General features: G+C 42.8%; 1 protein-coding gene across 1 annotated transcript in view; it reads right to left on the bottom strand.

The window, feature by feature from the left end:
* The window catches only part of CNOT2 (CCR4-NOT transcription complex subunit 2), an 81,880-nt gene extending 72,651 nt beyond the window's left edge, over window positions 1-9,229 (bottom strand). The window contains exon 1 of the mRNA XM_073651779.1: window positions 8,967-9,229. The gene's annotated coding sequence lies outside the window, so the exon portion shown is untranslated. The remainder of the gene's footprint in view (window positions 1-8,966) is intronic.
* Window positions 9,230-19,063: the final 9,834 nt, after the last annotated feature.

Here is a 19,063-nt window from a genome sequence, read left to right as displayed (position 1 = left end):
GCTTGCAGATCAACTGAGAGTTACTTTAGAGTCTCCTCTGGGACTGCGCAATGACCACTCCCTCCTTGACATTGACAGTCACAGCTGGACAGCTGATCTATTAGTCAAGCAGTCTCGGATGCTGCCGAGCTGTGATTGGCAGCATCTGTAAATGAGGGGTGAAAGTGACCCCTCCACTGAGAAGACTCTGAAGAAATGCCCAATTGGACTGGAAGCAGAGATTTTACATACTGCCCGCCAAAAGCAGCCAAGTTGGATATCAGTGCATTGAAACGATTGCAGGACAAAAGGGGAAAAAGCGGCAGAATTAGGAGAGGGTGGGGTTTTTTTTTTTTTAGGTATTTTGCTCAATTTTTTTGGAACAAGTGATAGGTCCTCTTTAAAAGCAATTAAAAAGAGCATCTAAACATGTCAAAACTAGGGTAATGTGTAGACATTCGCATGCCTAATATAAAAGAAAAAAAAGCACTTTAAAAAATGTAGTGAATAATGCTGCTACATGCAGTGTAGGAAAGTGCTCTAAGGCCACGGCCCCACTATCATTATTCGATCAGTACTTTTCTCAGGAGTGGGAGCCAAAACCAGGAGTGGGTGATAAATACAGAATTGGTGACTTGTTTCTATTATACCTTTTCACTGATTGTTCCTAACCTGGTTTTGTCTCCCACTCCTGAGAAAAAATACTGACCGAATACTGACCAAATACTGATAGTGGGGACGTGGCCTAAGAAGGACTCAGCCATCACTAGAATACTAGGTAATTAGTAAAGACGAAAACTTTGTGCAATTTTCTTTGAGCTTGTTTATTTCACAGTATGACAAACAGATAAAAAGTTCAACAGAATGTATTCAGATTGTGGCTATATGTCCTGCTTGCACCTCTGCATGGATGGTACTAAACACTTAAAAAATCTGGCCTCATAAACAGGCAAGTATATTCAATACAACTGTAATTAAGTCTGTCGTATCAATTATTAATTCACTCATTTTAATCTCAGAAGACTACAATAATTACGCACATAAATTGCAGGTACACAAGAATCATTCTATTTATGTAAGCACAAAACATATTAGTTATCAATAATTTAGCTCACGACTTGCACGAGCAAGATGAGGGGCAGAATGTAATCAGCACTGGGTAACTCACTACTGATGATGATGGTAGTAGTTAGATAAGAATGCTCAACCATGTATATTATGTACAAATAGGACAACCAAAAAGAGGTCAGCAGGGCTCGATACACATCCCAATCATGGCCTCTGTCTGACGTATAACCTGGAAAGTAAGCAAAGTCCTCCAGAAGATACCTTACAGTTGCATCTGCTGTCCACAGTGTCCCACTTTAAAAAGAAAAATGAAAGCCATGTGTTGAATGAGATAGCACAGTCCACTATGCTACACCAAACCCTTTAGTTTTTGCAGTACACTAAGGCATAACCAGTTAGACAGAGCCCAAAAATACACTTTCTTGGCAGCCGTTTGGCTAAAACAACTCTCTGGACAAATTCAGCGTGGGAGCACTCCTGGAATACATGCTAAATGTGCCTACTACATTAATGTATATCTCCCAACCAAGACTTAAATGAAAAGCGTGCCAACACATTGTGAGTATAGGAAATAAAATATGTATATACTAAAGGATTCACAGCAGAAATCTGAAGCCAGATTATATTGCAATTCTGTAACATAAGAAACTGTAAATGGTACTGTAAATGATTACCAACTGCGGCTGTAAAAAAAATGGATTGTATTTGAACAGTACACAGATGACAAGTGAAAAAAAAATAAATCATCCCACTTTTTCGGATGAAACTAAACAATTTTTTATACGCTCGTGTGAACCTTCCCTTAGACCTCATTTATTCATCCATTTTTCTTGTCATGCATGAAAACAAAAAATATATATAACTTATCACTGTACTGTATCATATATTCATCTATTTTTGGTCCTTGGGTCCATTTTTATCATTAGGTCATCACATTTTTTCTTGCATGCAAACAATTTTAAATACTTTTCAAAGCTTTGTTACACAAAAAAAGAAAAATCGCAAAACACTGCCCATTTTTTGTTCATTTTTCTTCACAAACCCATTGATTTCAATGGACTGTGACTAGGATCAACAAGGGACGCGAGTCAGTTTTGTCTTTTTGTGGACCCTGTCAGCAAAAAATAAATGTATACAGCCCAACAGACTATAGCCTAGGCTAAACTGACTTTCTGTAGCACTAAAGATCAATTTTAGCTATTAAAGTGGCAGCTGCAGTCTACCCAATAGCATACAACTTAATGTACTGCTTTAGACTGCAGCAGTAGCTAAATAGTTAAAAGGAATCGGTCAGCAGGATTTCACCTCACAAACTATGCTCTTTCAAAGACAATTCCAGCAATACCTTTACATGGCTAGTCCATTGTTCCATTATTAAATCAATAGTCAAATTCATGTGCAAATGAGGATGAAGAGCTATTTGTAGATCTGAAGCCTCTGTCACTCCAGCTCTATTCCCTCCTCCTGCTCCTTTGCCTGAAGTCACACAGCATAGAAGCTTAAAGAAGTTGTCCACTGCTTGGACAACTTCTCATATCCCATGCTTGGCCCCGATAAAATAAAAAAAAGCTTATACTCCCCTCCCGGGCCGGAGCCATTCCCACAGTGTCCGCACTCGCTCTCCCCGGGGCACCTGTGGTGTTGTTAGGACACGTGACCCTGGCACCCAATCAGTGCTGGCGTCACTGTCCCCACCTTCATGTTCAAATTGAACATGAAGAGGAAGTCAGATCAGCAGCAGCCCAGACTTGGTCTTCATCTTTGATTTGTCCGAAGGCGGGGACAATGATGCCGGAGCTCATTGGGCGCCGGGATCACGTCACAATAACCGCACGAGTACCCTAGGACCGCGAGTGCTGACACTGCTGGAATGACGCCGACATGAGAGGTGAGTACAAGCTTTTTTATTTTAATCGGGGCCAAACATTTAGATCAAGAAGAAGTTGTCCTAGCAGTTGACAACCCCTTTAAAGTCAAGCAGGAAGTGACAATAGCAGGGGGAGGTGGAAAATAGAGCTGGAGTGACAGAGGGTTCAGATTTACAGCTTAATTTCCACATCAATTCAAATGCTGATTTCTCAGTAAGGCCATGTTCAGACATTGCGTTTTTGATGCGTGTTTTTTTTAAGCAAGTTTTCTGCTGCGTTTTACAGTACCAGTAAAGTCTATGATATTCCAGAAATCTCATGCATACACCTTGGTTTTTATTTGATCAGTATTTTGTGCTTTGCATGGTTTTTTGGTGGAAGCAAAGCTGAACTTTGGGATCCTGAAAAATGCAGCAAAAACGCACAAAAAAAACGCAGCAAAGACAGCAGAAAAACAAGGAAAAAAAAACAAGCAAAATCTTGAACAAACCATCCTGGCAAGAGATCAGGTTTTGCTGCAGAAAAAAAAACGCATGTGTGAACATAGCCTAACAGAGGAATTGACTGACCATGTAAAGGTATTGCTGGACTTGTCTGTGAAAGAGCTCCATGTGCATATAGTTTGGGGGAGGGGGGGAATTCTGCTGATACAGTAAGTTCCCATTACAATCAATCAGTAGCGCTACAAAAAGTTGCAGTGTAACCCAGGCCTTAATAGTACTTGGTCTATCTGTGAAAAAGAGTGACAGAACTCATATATGGAAACAGGAGATGGGAATGAGTCCTTACTTTGGGAACCAGTCAGCAGAACAGAGCGATGATGGAGTCACATCTCTGTTCTAAAATAGCCAGCATCTGCATGAGGACTTTCATCAATTAGGAAATGTGAAACTCCTACTGTCCTGAGCCTTGACAACAATAAATACCTACAATACATCTTCCGTGATATATTACACCATAAAACTATTTGGCAAAAATGAAGAAAACATTCTTCAAAGTAAGTCTATGGGTGTTTGTGATGTCTTTCCGTAATATTCCAAATACTTAAATGGGCCCCAGTCCAAGAAAGAGGAAAAACGTTACAAAAATTTCCTTTGGCGATGTTGCTTTTCTCCTCCATCCCAGATGCTGTCAAGACATGTCAATGACCAAGGAAAATGTAGTCTGACATTTCCAGGAGGAATGACAGAGGAGCAACAAATGTAAAGCTCTCAGAAAAGATACCAAGTCATACAAATATTTACTAAAACAGACAAGTCAGAAGAGCAACAGTTCTTGTCTCCAAAGACTGTCCAAAAACTGAAAACAAGGACTAAGGCTGTGTGCCCACGATGCGTTTTTTAAGCGTTTCCGCAGCGGCAAAAACGCTGCAGAAACGCTTAAAAAACGCATGGTAGAAGGCCTGCCATGTTCCCCAATGATAATAGGCATGTGCTGTGCACACGCTGCGGAAATTTCCGCTGCGGATTATCATTGCGGAAAAAAAAGCAGCACTACCAATTATTTTGCGGAAGCGCTGCGTTTTTGCCGCCATTGACTTGCATTGGAACGCTTGTAATCCGCATCACTGAATCTGTACATGATCATTCCATGCGTTCCAATGTGCAGATGGTACCCAGGTCTAGAGGACAGGAGACTCTCCTCCGGACCCGGGTACCATAGAACCTGTAAAAAAAAAAGAATAAAATAAAAAATAAATATATACTTACCTTCTGGCAGCCCCCGGTGCGCTCCTCCTCGCATGCCGGCAGTTCGCGATGGACTGAAGGACATGTGCTGACATCATAGTCATGTGATGGGTCACGTGACGCTGACGTCGGCAGGCCCTTCAGTGTACCGCTGCCAGCAAGGGAGAACGGAGGGAAGCAAGACTGCGGGGGCCATCAGTGGGTAAGTATATATATTTTTTTTATTTTTTTACCATTCTTTAAGGTCACACTATATAAATCCATGCCTTTTGCATGGATTTATGTAGTGTGACCAAGTTGACAAGCACTTTCCAAGTGATGCTAAAATCGCTTGGAAAGCGCTTGACAACCCGCATGCGGAAATGCAAGTGAAGAACGCTTCATATCCGCATGTCCCTGGCAGGAAAAACGCATGTACAATCCGCATGTACAATCCGCATGTACAATCCGCATGCGTTTTTTTCTGCCAGGGAGATGCAGAAAAGCTCAGGAAAAATCCGGAGCATTTCTGCATCGTGGGGACATAGCCTAAAGGAGAAAACGGGTGTGCTGCCACTATTTGTTTTTCACTACTAATACTTGTGAAAAATGCTGATTTGGTATGTAATTCAAGAATAGGCAGTACACACTATATGATACCAAAAATCAGGCACAGAATTTATATGTTTCACTTCGCTAAACTTACTTCTTTCACCTGTAGAACAACCAAAGATCACAGAATTGAGCAGTAAAACGTACATGGGTTTGGTGTGCAACAGGTGGCCATGTGGCACAAAAACTGTGCTTTTGGGCATGTGTGAAAGCATCTTTAACCTGCAGTGTGGCTCACACAATTACCATTCATTCCTATGATGTCCACACCACCATCACTACTTGTAGAGCACATTGGGGCTTCGGCTTACATATGAGATTGTTGGCAAATCAGAGGAATATGTGTCTAAAGGGGTTTTTACAGGATATTTAGACACAGAGCCCTATGATTGGATGCAGTGGTCACGTGCTCTGTATTCAGTAATTCACCGTTGCAAACTGTCAAGGCCCAGAGAAGCTGTAACAGGGGAACGTTGAGTACAGCTGTAGATGAGTCTTATTTTCAATCGCTTCGACCCTATAGAAAAAAAAATATCCTAGCCAAACCGTTAAAGAAAGAATCTCATGTGTATGACAATGCCTGGGAACAAACTTTATGCAAAAAAATAAATAAAAAAAATCCAATAACAGCGCCATTACCAACCAATACGTTTCTTTACATCAGGAAACAGATTGTAAAGTGTCAATCCAATCTAGGGAATACAGGGCGCAAAACGGAAGTTGGGGCCAAATCTCAGGAATGGACAGACGCAGGAACCGAAAGAAAACAAAAAAACAAAAAAAAAAAACACCATCATATCAGATTTAGAAGAAGAGCAGCATTTAGACCAAGTAAAAAAAAAAAGTGAGCCTTTCTGGAAAGTGCCAGGACCAATAACATTTAATTGCAAATTGACACGTGGCGCCTCTACTGCGGTTTTCTTTTTTGGAAATTTGAGTAATAATTACAGAAAAAAATCTGATGCTGTCATTATGAAAGACAACTAAGGCTTTCCTACATCACCTTAGCCTGGATTACTAGTACAGACTTGCCTACGGAGGATCAGGTAGATTATTTTACAGGAACAGCTCTAAGGCCTGGGTACCGAGGAGCCACACATTACCAGACTGAGCATAGAAAGATGAAGATGCCACCTGTACAGAGGATGTCACTGCCCTGTAATAACCCAACAATCTGACATTACAATCATCATACATCCCACCGCAGGACCACATTCATACAACTTTAATATTCTGCGTTCCTGCTCATTATAAAGTATCTAAAAAGAATAAGGCTGTCAGAAGTCTGGTTGCCCCGTCTTTAATGCCAAATATCTGATTTAGGGGCGAATCAAATAACATGAAAGTGGATGAAAGTTAGCACATCACCAGGGTCCCAGACGAGAACCTAATAAAGTAACAGTTACGGTAAGGAGACAAGTCCTGGCGACACACTGGTGGGCGGCTGTGGGCCACCAGATGCCAGATTATACAGTACAGACCAAAAGTTTGGACACACCTTCTCATTTAAATAATTTTTTCTGTATTTTCATGACTTTGAAAATTGTACATTTACACTGAAGGCATCAAAACTATGAATTAACACATGTGGAATTATATACTTAACAAAAACTGTGAAACAACTGAAAATATGTCTTATATTCTAGGTTCTTCAAAGTAGCCACCTTTTGCTTTGATGACGGCTTTGCACACTCTTGGCATTCTCTTGATGAGCTTCAAGAGGAAGTCACCGGAAATGGTCTTCCAACAATCTTGAAGGAGTTCCCAGAGATGATTAGCACTTGTTGGCCCTTTTGCCTTCACTCTGCGGTCCAGCTCACCCCAAACCATCTCGATTGGGTTCAGGTCTGGTGACTGTGGAGGCCAGGTCATCTGACGTAGCACCCCATCACTCTCCTTCTTGGTCAAATAGCCCTTACACAGCTTGGAGGTGTGTTTGGGGTCATTGTCCTGTTGAAAAATAAATGATGGTCCAACTACAAGCAAACCGGATGGAATAGCATGCCGCTGCAAGATGCTGTGGTAGCCATGCTGGTTCAGTATGTCTTCAATTTTGAATAAATCCCCAACAGTGTCACCAGTAAAGCACCCCCTCACCATCACACCTCCTCCTCCATGCTTCACGGTGGGAACCAGGCATGTACAGTCCATCCGTTCACCTTTTCTGCATCGCACAAAGACACGGTGGTTGGAACCAAAGATCTCAAATTTGGACTCATCAAACCAAAGAACAGATTTCCACTGGTCTAATGTCCATTCCTTGTGTTCTTTAGCCCAAACAAGTCTCTTCTGCTTGTTGCCTGTCCTTAGCAGTGGTTTCCTAGCAGCTGTTTTACCATGATGGCCTGCTGCACAAAGTCTCCTCTTAACAGTTGTTGTAGAGATGTGTCTGCTGCTAGAACTCTGTGTGGCATTGACCTGGTCTCTAATCTGAGCTGCTGTTAACCTGCGATTTCTGAGGCTGGTGACTCGGATAAACTTATCCTCAGAAGCAGAGGTGACTCTTGGTCTTCCTTTCCTGGGGCGGTCCTCATGTGAGCCAGTTTCTTTGTAGCGCTTAATGGCTTTTGCAACTGCACTTGGGGACACTTTCAAAGTTTTCCCAATTTTTCAGACTGACTGACCTTCATTTCTTAAAGTAATGATGGCCACTAGTTTTTCTTTACTTAGAATTTGTATTATGGCAAGAAAAAAACAGCTAACAGTCTATTCAGTAGGACTATCAGCTGTCTATTCACCAGACTTCTGCACAACACAACTGATGGTCCCAACCCCATTTATAAGGCAAGAAATCCAACTTATTAAACCTGACAGGGCACACCAGTGAAGTGAAAACCATTTCCGGTGACTACCTCTTGAAGCTCATCAAGAGAATGCCAATAGTGTGCAAAGCAGTCATCAAAGCAAAAGGTGGCTACTTTGAAGAACCTAGAATATAAGACATATTTTCAGTTGTTTCACACTTTTTTGCTAAGTATATAATTCCACATGTTAATTCATAGTTTTGATGCCTTCAGTGTGAATGTACAATTTTCACAGTCATGAAAATACAGAAAAATCTTTAAATGAGAAGGTGTGTCCAAACTTTTGGTCTGTACTGTATTTGCCAGGTGTGTGTGGTTGTTACTGATGAGAGAGCCAGTGGATCCGTATAAATCCATAGTCGAGGTGCAATAATGTTAACCAACGGACGCCAAGATAAAGGCAAGGGTGAGATCGGGAGATGTTACCCATAGCAACCAGCTGTCACTGATCTGGTTGCTACTGACAACTCCTCCGCCAGGATACAGGAGGCTGAGTACAGGAGCGATGCTCTGACCTATAGACTGGACATGAGGACCTAGATGGGCTGCAGTGCCCCCCACCTGCCTAGCCACCATCAGGAAGTGACAGTTGGACGCGTCAGGCAGTGTCCGCCCGAGCCTGCACAGTACGGGGGGCCTAACCGTCCTGCAGGAGCCCCCCTCAGCTAGGCCTGGCCGCAGCCTGCGGCTCTAGTACTGCAGCCCCGGCATCCTCCTGCAGGCCGCGGCCCCCCTGACTGCTACATACTCCCCCGCATCCCTGAGCCGCCTCCTCCTCACACCAGCAGCTCCTTTCCCGGCCACATCCAGACAAAAGCCGCGGCGGCCGCCCGGGCCTTACTCCCGCTGCGGGCTCCCGTCACTCCGGCCGCCGGCTCTTCCTCACAGCCTTCCCCGACAGAGCTCCGAGCCCGGCCAGGGAGGGAGGGCGGCCGCCAGTGACGGCTCAGGCGAATAAAAACACTCACCGCATGAATTTTCTTGTCTCGCAGAACCAAGATGGCTGTGTTTCCAACCCGGAGGATGCTGGGTGGCTGACCTTTCCCCTTTGACCCTCCGCCGTGACCCGCTCTCCTTCTCCCTCCTCCCTGACAACGGCAGCTGGTAACCAGGAAGCGGCCCGGGCCTAGCTAGGGGGATCGGCCTGCTCGCTGGGGTCCTGCGCCCTCCTCTCCGGTGCTCTGGGATCCCCCTCCTTCCGGTGCGCGGCGGGCGGGGGAGGGAGGAGGAGGAAGCGGCCGTTTTGGCGGCTTCATTCATATCCCAGGCTGGAGAGAGGAGGCTGTGCTGGAGCCGGCTCTGTGTGCAGTGTGGTACCTCAGGCTGTGCTGGAGCCGGCAGCCCCGTATCTTCCCGGAGCCCGCACGGCTCATACCTCTAGTCAGCTATCTCATGGCCACAGCTTCTCACACCGCTCATACATGTGTCCTCAGGTAGTAGGGGTGCACCCGACAATTCTTTCCCAATGTCCGGCACCGCGGGAGCTTTCACTGGGCTGTGGGGATTCGCACGGGGCCATGTTGGCAGGTGCAGCACATTTGTATCACTTTCCACTTCTGTAACTATCAGCTTATGACTGAGGACACGGTAAAGTCATCTGTGGGCTCCTGATAGGGGCTCGTTCACACCTGCCAGTGTAATCGCTCAGATTCTCAGCCAGATAAGTTGGGGTATGTCAGTCCATGTGTCAAGCGTTTTTTTTCTCGCCTAGCATCCATCAGTGATGCGTATGACCTGCATTTTAACATCTTTTACATAATACTATGTAAATTAAATTTAGTTGTCATAAATAAATAATAAAGCAATCTTACATAAACATAGATAAAGATATTAGATACAGACATTATATATACTGTGTGCAGAATTATTAGGCTAGTTGTATATTAGAGGATTATTTTTATTATTGATCAACAACTATGTTCTCAATCAACCCAAAAGACTCATAAATATCCAAGCTTAATATTTTTGGAAGTTGGAGTGGGTTTTTTTTAGATTTGGCTATCTTAAGAGGATATCTGTTTATGCTGGTAACTATTACTGTGCAGAATTATTAGGCAACTTAATAAAAACCAAATATAATCCCATCTCACTTGTTTATTTTCACCAGGTCAACCAAAAAACAAAAACCAAAAAAATTAGTGATCAATATAGCCACCTTTCTTTATGATGACACTCAACAGCCTTCCATCCATAGAGTCTGTCAGTTGCTTGATCTGTTTTCGATCAACATTGCGTGCAGCAGTCACCACAGCCTCCCAGACACTGTTCCGAGAGGTGTACTGTTTTCCCTCCCTGTAGATCTCACATTTTATGATGGATCACAGGTTCTCTATGGGGTTCAGATCAGGTGAACAAGGGGGCCATGTCATTATTCTTTCTTCTTTTAGACCTTTACTGGCCAGCCACGCTGTAGAGTAGTTGGATGCATGTGATGGAGCACTGTCCTGCATGAAAATCATGTTTTTCTTGAACGATACCGACTTCTTCCTGTACCACTGCTTGAAGAAGTTGTCTTCCAGAAACTGGCAGTAGGTCTGGGAGTTGAGCTTCACTCCATCCTCAACCCGAATAGGTCCCACAAGTTCATCTTTGATGATACCAGCCCATACCAGTACCCCACCTCCACCTTGCTGGCGTCTGAGTCGGAGTGGAGCTCTCTGCCCTTTACTGATCCAGCCTCTGGCCCATCACGAGTCACTCTCATTTCATCAGTCCATAAAACCTTTGAGAAATCAGTCTTAAGATATTTCTTGGCCCATTCTTGACTTTTTATCTTATGTTTCTTGTTCAAAGGTGGTAGTTTTTCAGCCTTCCTTACCTTAGCCATGTCCCTGAGTATCGCACACCTGCTTTTTGATACTCAGTAACGTTGCAGCTCTGAAATATGACGAAACTGGTGGCAAATGGCATCTTGGCAGCTTCATGCTTGATTTTCCTCAATTCATGGGCAGTTATTTTGCGCCTTTTTTGGCCAACACGCTTCTTGCGACCCTGTTGGCTATTTGCCATGAAACGCTTGATTGTTCGGTGATCACGCTTCAAAAGTTTGGAAATTTCAAGACTGCTGCATCCCTCTGCAAGACATCTCACAATTTTGGACTTTTCAGAGCCCGTCAAATCTCTCTTATGACCCATTTTGCCAAAGGAAAGGAAGTTGCCTAATAATTAAGCACACCTTATATAGGGTGTTGATGTCATTAGACAACACCCCTCCTCATTACAGAGATGCACATCACCAGATTTACTTAATTGGTAGTTGGCTCTCAAGCCTATGCAGCTTGGAGTAGGACAACATGTATAAAAAGTATCATGTGATCAAAATACTCTTTTGCCTAATAATTCTGCACACAGTGTAGATATCTTGCAGATATATAATTTCATAAGCCCCCTATATTTAATAAACTTGCACCCTTTACTGCCTTTCATGGGCCTGGTTTACCCTAATAAATAATTAAAAAACAAAATGACGTGTGGTCCCCTTTATTTTTGATAAGCTGCCAAGGTAAAGCAGACAGCCGAGAGCTGATATTATCAGGCTAAAAAGGTCCCTAGTTATTGGGCCATTCCCACACTAAAAATACCAGCCCACAGCCATCCCAGAAATGAAGCATCACATGAGATGCTCCAATTCTGGCTCTTCGCTTCTGTTCTTCCCGATTGCCCAGGTGCGGTGGCTATCGGATTAATAGGGCTTGGGGTTGATGACAGCTGTGAATTGTCCCAAAACACAGCTGCCATCAACCCCTGGGGTTAGTAATGGAGAGGAGTCTATCAGACCACCCCCATTACTAACTCCGTAATAAAAAAAAAACTTTATATGAATAAACACTCCTCGACATTTTCCGTGGTTCACCAATTTATTAAAAAAAGAAAAACCCATGCAGGTCCGACGTAGCCCAGTAAATCCGACATCCACAAATGGAAATCTGAAAAAGCATAAAAGGAGAGATAAAAACAAGACACTTTGCCCCGTTCACTAATTTGTTATAAAATAAGGGTCCCACACAGGTTCGACATAGTCCAGCACTACCCTCGACGTTCCCCGATTCCGTCGTTCTGAGTCTCCATATGCTTTTAGCAGCAGCCACTCCTGGCTCACATTGCGCTCTGCTCATCAGTCGCAGTCACGCTGCCCTCTATAAGAATTGGCGACTCCGATGAGCTTTATCATTACTGATGTCACCACTCATCAGAGTCGCCGGGTCTCGTGGAGTGCAGCGTGAGCTAGGAGTGGCTGCTGCTCAAAGCTTATGGAGACTCAGAACGAGCAAGTAACACATATGGAGGGCACTATCCCATTACTGTGGATCTACATGCAGCATGTTAAACAAGGCATATTTGTATCAAAAAGAAAGAACATGCTAATTTGCAATGATCACACCCTATATTCAAAAAATCAATATATAGAAAAATGAAACAATTTATTTATTACAAAGACAAACAGGACATAGCCAATATGTTAAAACACAAGTAAAAGAAATTTCATTGGAGTTACCCACTAAATGAAGGCCCATATGCTTCAGAAACCTTCCCAAGTCACTACAATAAATTGAAAATAAGGCATAAATAGATCTAAACAGGCTCAATCAAGGATTATTTCTGGTGACCAATACTGCACAAAAAAAAATATATAATGAGTGTATATTATATGGAGACGCTAATACTGAGTCAAAATACCCATATGGCAATTCATAAAGATAACACAAAATATGTGCATGATATAATTAATTCAGAGACATGGTACCTCTATTCACCCCATCAAATACAGCATATACACCAGTAATCTATGCTATGCAGCCTATTGTTTATCAGTATAAACTAAGGACCCCTACATAAAGAGATGTATGGACTGGAGCAAATTACAAGGGGTATGCCCAAAGGGTTGCAATGTGTATGTGTGTGCAATGAAAAAAGAATCACATATATATACCAATTAGTGTCAATAAGACACAAAGAATATACAGTGCCACTATCGTCTCCCCCTGATTAAAGATGTAAAGGGAGCCAAATAGGATCCCCATTAATCACACAGTATCCATAACACTGTCCTGTGCAATGCGGCCAATAATTCCTATGGGAATAAAGAGAGAAGAAAGAGCCTGTTGCCAGGAAGGTGCATATGGGCTAGTGGTGCCCAATGCGTGTCGCCACACACGGTGGCTTCGTCAGGAGCTTATAGAGAATGTGTCATGATGCTATTATATATAGAAAAAAATAATATATTTACCAATGGACCAGCTGAGGAAGACAGTCTGGAGCTGTGCGCAGCAATCGTGCTGGCGCGAAAGTGAAACCGAAAGTGGTCACCCCAGCGCGTGTGCAGACCATAGAATCATATGCAGGGCAAGGAACGCCGTCGTCGTCATAGAGACCACAGCTGCTGCTGGAGCCCCAAAACTCCGCCCATAACTCAGACTCCGACATGAATGTTTGACGCATGCGCAGGCAATAGCCTGCCGCATCCTAGAAGGAGTACTCATTGGGCCACAGAGTCCACAAACAGAGAATTGTTTCTCCATTAATTGAAAATTTCCATGCAGTAAATCCCATGGGATTTTTTTATTGTCTATTATTCCACAGGACGATACAGTTATATGAAAAAGTTTGGGCACCCCTATTAATCTTAAGCTTAATGTTTTATAAAAATTGGTGTTTTTGCAACAGCTATTTCAGTTTGATATATGTAATAACTGTTGGACACAGTAATGTTTCTGCCTTGAAATGAGGTTTATTGTACTAACAGAAAATGTGCAATCTGCATTCAAACAAAATTTGACAGGTGCATAAGTATGGGCACCTCACCAGAAAAGTGACATTAATATTTAGTAGATCCTCCTTTTGCAAAAATAACAGCCTCTAGTCGCTTCCTGTAGCTTTTAATGAGTTCCTGGATCCTGGATGAAGGTATTTTTGACCATTCCTCTTTACAAAACAATTCCAGTTCAGTTAAGTTTGATGGTCGCCGAGCATGGACAGCCCTCTTCAAATGATCCCACAGATGTTCAATGATATTCAGGTCTGGGGACTGGGATGGCCATTCCAGAACATTGTAATTGTTCCTCTGCATGAATGCCTGAGTAGATTTGGAGCAGTGTTTTGGATCATTGTCTTGCTGAAAGATCCATCCCCTGCATAACTTCAACTTTGTCACTGATTCTTGAACACTATTGTCAAGAATTTGCTGATACTGAGTGGAATCCATGTGTCCCTCAACTTTAGCAAGATTCCCGGTGCCGGCATTGGCCACACAGCCCCAAAGCATGATGGAACCTCCACCAAATTTTACTGTGGGTAGCAAGTGTTTTTCTTGGAATGCTGTGTTGTTTTGCCGCCATGCATAACGCCTTTTTGTATGACCAAACAACTCAATCTTGGTTTCATCAGTCCACAGGACCTTCTTCCAAAAAGAAATTGGCTTCTCCAAATGTGCTTTTGCATACCTCAGCTGACTCTGTTTGTGGCGTGCTTGCAGAAACGGCTTCTTTCGCATCACTCTCCCATACAGCTTCTCCTTGTGCAAAGTGCGTTGTATAGTTGACCGATGCACAGTGACACCATCTGCAGCAAGTTGATGCTGCAGCTCTCTGGAGGTGGTCTGAGGATTGTCCTTGACTGATCTCACCATTCTTCTTCTCTGCCTTTCTGATGTTTTTCTTGGCCTGCCACTTCTGGCCTTAACAAGAACTGTCCCTGTGTTCTTCCATTTCCTTACCATGTTCCTCACAGTGGAAACTGACAGGTTAAATCGCTGAGGCAGCTTTTTGTATCCTTCCCCTGAACAACTATGTTGAATAATCTTTGTTTTCAGATCATTTGACAGTTGTTTTGAGGAGCCCATGATGCCACTCTTCAGAGGAGATTCAAACAGGAGAACAACTTGCAAGTGGCCACTTTAAGTAGCTTTTCTCATGATTGCATACACCTGGCTATGAAGTTCAAAGCTCAATGAGGTTACAAAACAAAAAAAAGTGCTTTAGTAAGTCAGTAAAAAGTAGGTAGGAGTATTTAAAACAAGAAAATGATAAGGGTGCCTATACTTATGCACCTGTCAAATTTTGTTTGAATGCAGATTGCACATTTTCTGTTAGTACGATAAACCTCATTTCAAGGCAGAAACATTACTGTGTCCAACAGTTATTACATATATCAAACTGAAATAGCTGTTGCAAAAACACCAATTTTTATAAAACATTAAGCTTAAGATTAATAGGGGTGCCCAAACTTTTTCATATAACTGTATATGGCTGCTGGAGGTGAATCCACCATTAATTAAAAGGCACAAGGTGATATTTCAAGATCGTTAGTATAAATACAAGAAGTTCAACCATTCAGTGAGCCCAATAATTATTTTGTATAATGAGAAACAAAAGTAAAGAAACAGAATATTGAAAAATAAAGAATAATATGCCCACCTTAATAGCAGAACTATATAGATACGACCAAATGTTCCTGATACAAAGCTATACGTCTCTGTAGACACATAATTTATGATTTTTATATGTGCATTGGTATATGTAGAAGAGACACATCAGTGCCCTGGAGATCTAAATCAAGGTAAGTATCGACACCCATTGGTCACCAGAGAAATCCCCCACCAAATATTAAATTCAAAAGAATTTTTAGGGAAGGAGACCGCTTTTAATAGTGGGACGTATGTCGGTCATATAGCTTCTTAGCCGACACAGAAGACACCATATACAATACACACAATTTTCAAATATGAGATAATCCCTCACCACCTGGTGATATTGGCATGGTATTCCTATACAGCTTAAACACCCGATCTTCAAATCCTATGGGTCTCACAAAACGGAAACGGTAGAAAACGCCTTCTTGTTCCAAAAGAACACTGTTTTTAAGTATACCGTCTATGAGTTATTGAGAATTCTTTTTCACATAAAAGATAGTCCCACACCCCCTGGTGATATTGACATGGTGAACACCCGATCTTCAAATCCTGTGGATCTCGCAAAACGGAGACGGGATAGAACACGCCTTCTTGTTCCAAAGGAACACTGTTGTTAAATGTACCGTCCATGAGTTATTAAGCATACTAAGATCGCAAGGTGAAGAATATAAATCAGAGAGCCAGAACAAGAAGAATATAGTCCATGGTTCCCGCATCCTAAAGATTAATCCAAAGTACAGGTGAAGATCTTTCCCAAAAGAAGAAATCTTGAAATTGATATTTCCATATGTGCAGACAAACGCTGATGAAATATTCCGAACGATCTTTTTATTTTAGAGCTGCCAATGGATCTCCAAGTAATATCAAGGTAGAAGCCTAGAACCAAAAGAGGAAGATGATCTAGAAGAGTGTACATGGAGTATATTACAGCTGTTTATAGAACCCTGTAAGTAGCAATTCTCCGTTTAAACCATGGGGAGCAAGGCTATGCAAGTTGAAAATCCATTTTGACTCACATCTCGGGAGAGCACCAGTAGCATCACCCCCCTCCCCCTTATGTTCATTCGTATTTGTTCTAGTCCCATTACCTGTATTTCCATCAGTCTACTATTGTGGACCTCCAGGAAATGTGCGGTTACTGATGTGATTGTCTTATCTTTATCACGATCTTTCTTGGCTGTTGAAATGTTCGAAAGATGTTGTTGGATCCTTTTCCTCAATTCTTGTGTTGTCTGGCCGAAATAAATCTTCAGACATCCACAAATCAACGCATACACCAAGTTCCGTGATCTACAATTGAAATATGCCTTAGGTCGAATCTGGTAAGGGGTAATCTTAAGGGTAATGCCATCCTGTGCCACCACAAATTGACAGATATTACAACCACCACAAGAATACGTACCGTGGATCCTATCACCCCCTGTAAGCCTAGCAGTAGGTCGCATATAGTGACTCTGGCAAAGACTGTCCTTTAAATTCTTTGCTCTTCGTGCTACCATACTCGGAGTCATTGAAATATGTTTCGTGACTTTCGGCTCGCTAAGTAGGATGCCCCAGTTTTTTGTAAGGATCCTTCGAATATCCTGCCATTGATTGTTGAATGTGGTGAGCAAACTAAGTGGCTTACTTGGTTTGCATACCTGTATTTGAAGAAGATCCTCCCGATTCCTTCTGCTGGCATCCTGGAAAGCACCCGAAATTATACGTCGTGGATATCCCCTCCTAATAAACCGTTGAGTAAGGTCCTTAGATTGTCGCTAGAATTCTTCGACCGTGGTGCAATTCCTCCTGAAACTAAGAAACTGCCCATTCGGGATGCCATTCCGCAGGTGGGTTGGATGGAAGCTGGTGTAGTGTAGCAGATTATTCGTAGCCGTGGTTTTCCTGTAAAGAGTTGTGCAGATTTGACTACCAGCTTTGATAAACTTGAGATCAAGATAGTCAATTTCCGAGGGAGAGTAATTAGATGTTAATCTGATATTAAGGGCATTGTTGTTTAAGCCACCAATGAAGGCCTCACAATCCACTTGAGTACCCGTCCATAATAGAAGCACATCATCTATAAATCTGTGCCATGTGAACACATTGTTCCGGAAGGCCTCATGTTTATAGACCACATTCTCCTCCCATCAACCCAGATATAAATTTGCATACATCGTGCGCCCATCGCGGTGCCTGCTATCTGTCGGTAGCATTTTCTGTCAAAGACAAAATAATTTTTGTGCAAGACAAAATGTAACAAATCAAGAATAAAAGAATCATGTCTGCGATCCCCCGTGGAACGATAATCCAAAAAATAGGTGACCGCTCTCAAACCCAGATCATGTGATATACTAGTGTACAGGAATTCCACATCCAATTACACCAGAATGGTATTTGCAGGGATCGTCAGATCCTTAAGATGTTGAATAAGATGAGAGGAATCCCTCACATACGACTTAATAAAACACAGCTAAAGGCTGCAAAAAATAATCAAGATATATACAGGGACGTTCAAACAGCCCACCAATGCCTGAAACAATTGGCCTTCCTGGAGGTTCCACCAGGGACTTGTGTACTTTAGGTAGCAGATAAAAAGTTGGTACAACCGGATGGGGGGTGGTGAGAAATTCCACCTCCTTTTTATTTAGAATATTATTATGTCCAGCCTTTCGGATCAATACATCCAGCTTGTCCTTGAAGACAGAAGTAGGATCAGATGGCAGTGCATGATAACAAGTGGTGTTCAATAACTGCCGATTAGCTTCCCTAATGTACAGTGCATTCGGCCATATAACAATGTTGCCACCTTTGTCTGCCTCACGAATAATAAAGTCCTGATTAGTGTTGAGCGAGCACTAAAATGCTCGGGTGCTCAAAGCTCGGGCCGAGCTCACCGTGATACTCGGGTGCTCGACCGGAGCAACGAGCCCAATGTTAGTCTATGGGAGACCCGAGCATTTTTGCGGCGGCACCCCCGGCAGTCTATAGAAAGCCTAAAAAGTGCCCAAAATGATAGTGACAGTGTTCAAATGACATGGGGACAGCATGGGGATCGCCACAGGAAGCATTTCTGACCCCCAGGTCACTGCTGTCAACAACGTGGTCAGAGGTATTAAGCTACTTTTACGGGCTCACAATAAAACGTTCAAAAACGAAACTGAAACGGTTTTCCTGTGAAATATGTTAAGGAACATCCTTTCCAGGGTAAAGACTTGTGTATAAGGTAAAATAAATAACCAAAAACAAAAATACTCCTCCACACCTTAGGCTAAGTTCACAAGTAGCATTTTTTATGCGTTTTTGCACTTTTGTATTGCTTTCAACCGTGACAAATGCATTCACCGGGAAATGTCATTTTAACATTTTACAACCTTATCTGGCCATGTGCTGTGTGACACATGCATACAGTGCTGAAAAGACATGGGAACAGCATGGGGAAGACCACTGGAAGCATCTCTGACACTCAGGTCACTGCCTAAAAGTATGCCCATCAGAAGTGATCATTGCTGCATCAGAAGATGCAGACTTGCAACTATCCACATGCAAGTCCTTGTCCCCAGGCAGTGTTCAATAGTACCTCCCCCATTCCTTGCAATGCAAGCGCAAGTATGCAGCCTGCCACCCACCCACCCCCAGGCTGCAATACCATACTGCTAGCTTGCTTGCACTTGAAAT

The sequence above is a fragment of the Phyllobates terribilis genome, unplaced genomic scaffold (genome assembly GCF_046119375.1).
Source record: "Phyllobates terribilis strain yellow unplaced genomic scaffold, ASM4611937v1 Scaffold_11__3_contigs__length_659146591, whole genome shotgun sequence".
Taxonomy (NCBI): domain Eukaryota; kingdom Metazoa; phylum Chordata; class Amphibia; order Anura; family Dendrobatidae; genus Phyllobates; species Phyllobates terribilis.
The sequence above is the reverse complement of the archived record's forward strand: the minus strand, read 5'-3'. Positions and strand labels throughout refer to the sequence as shown.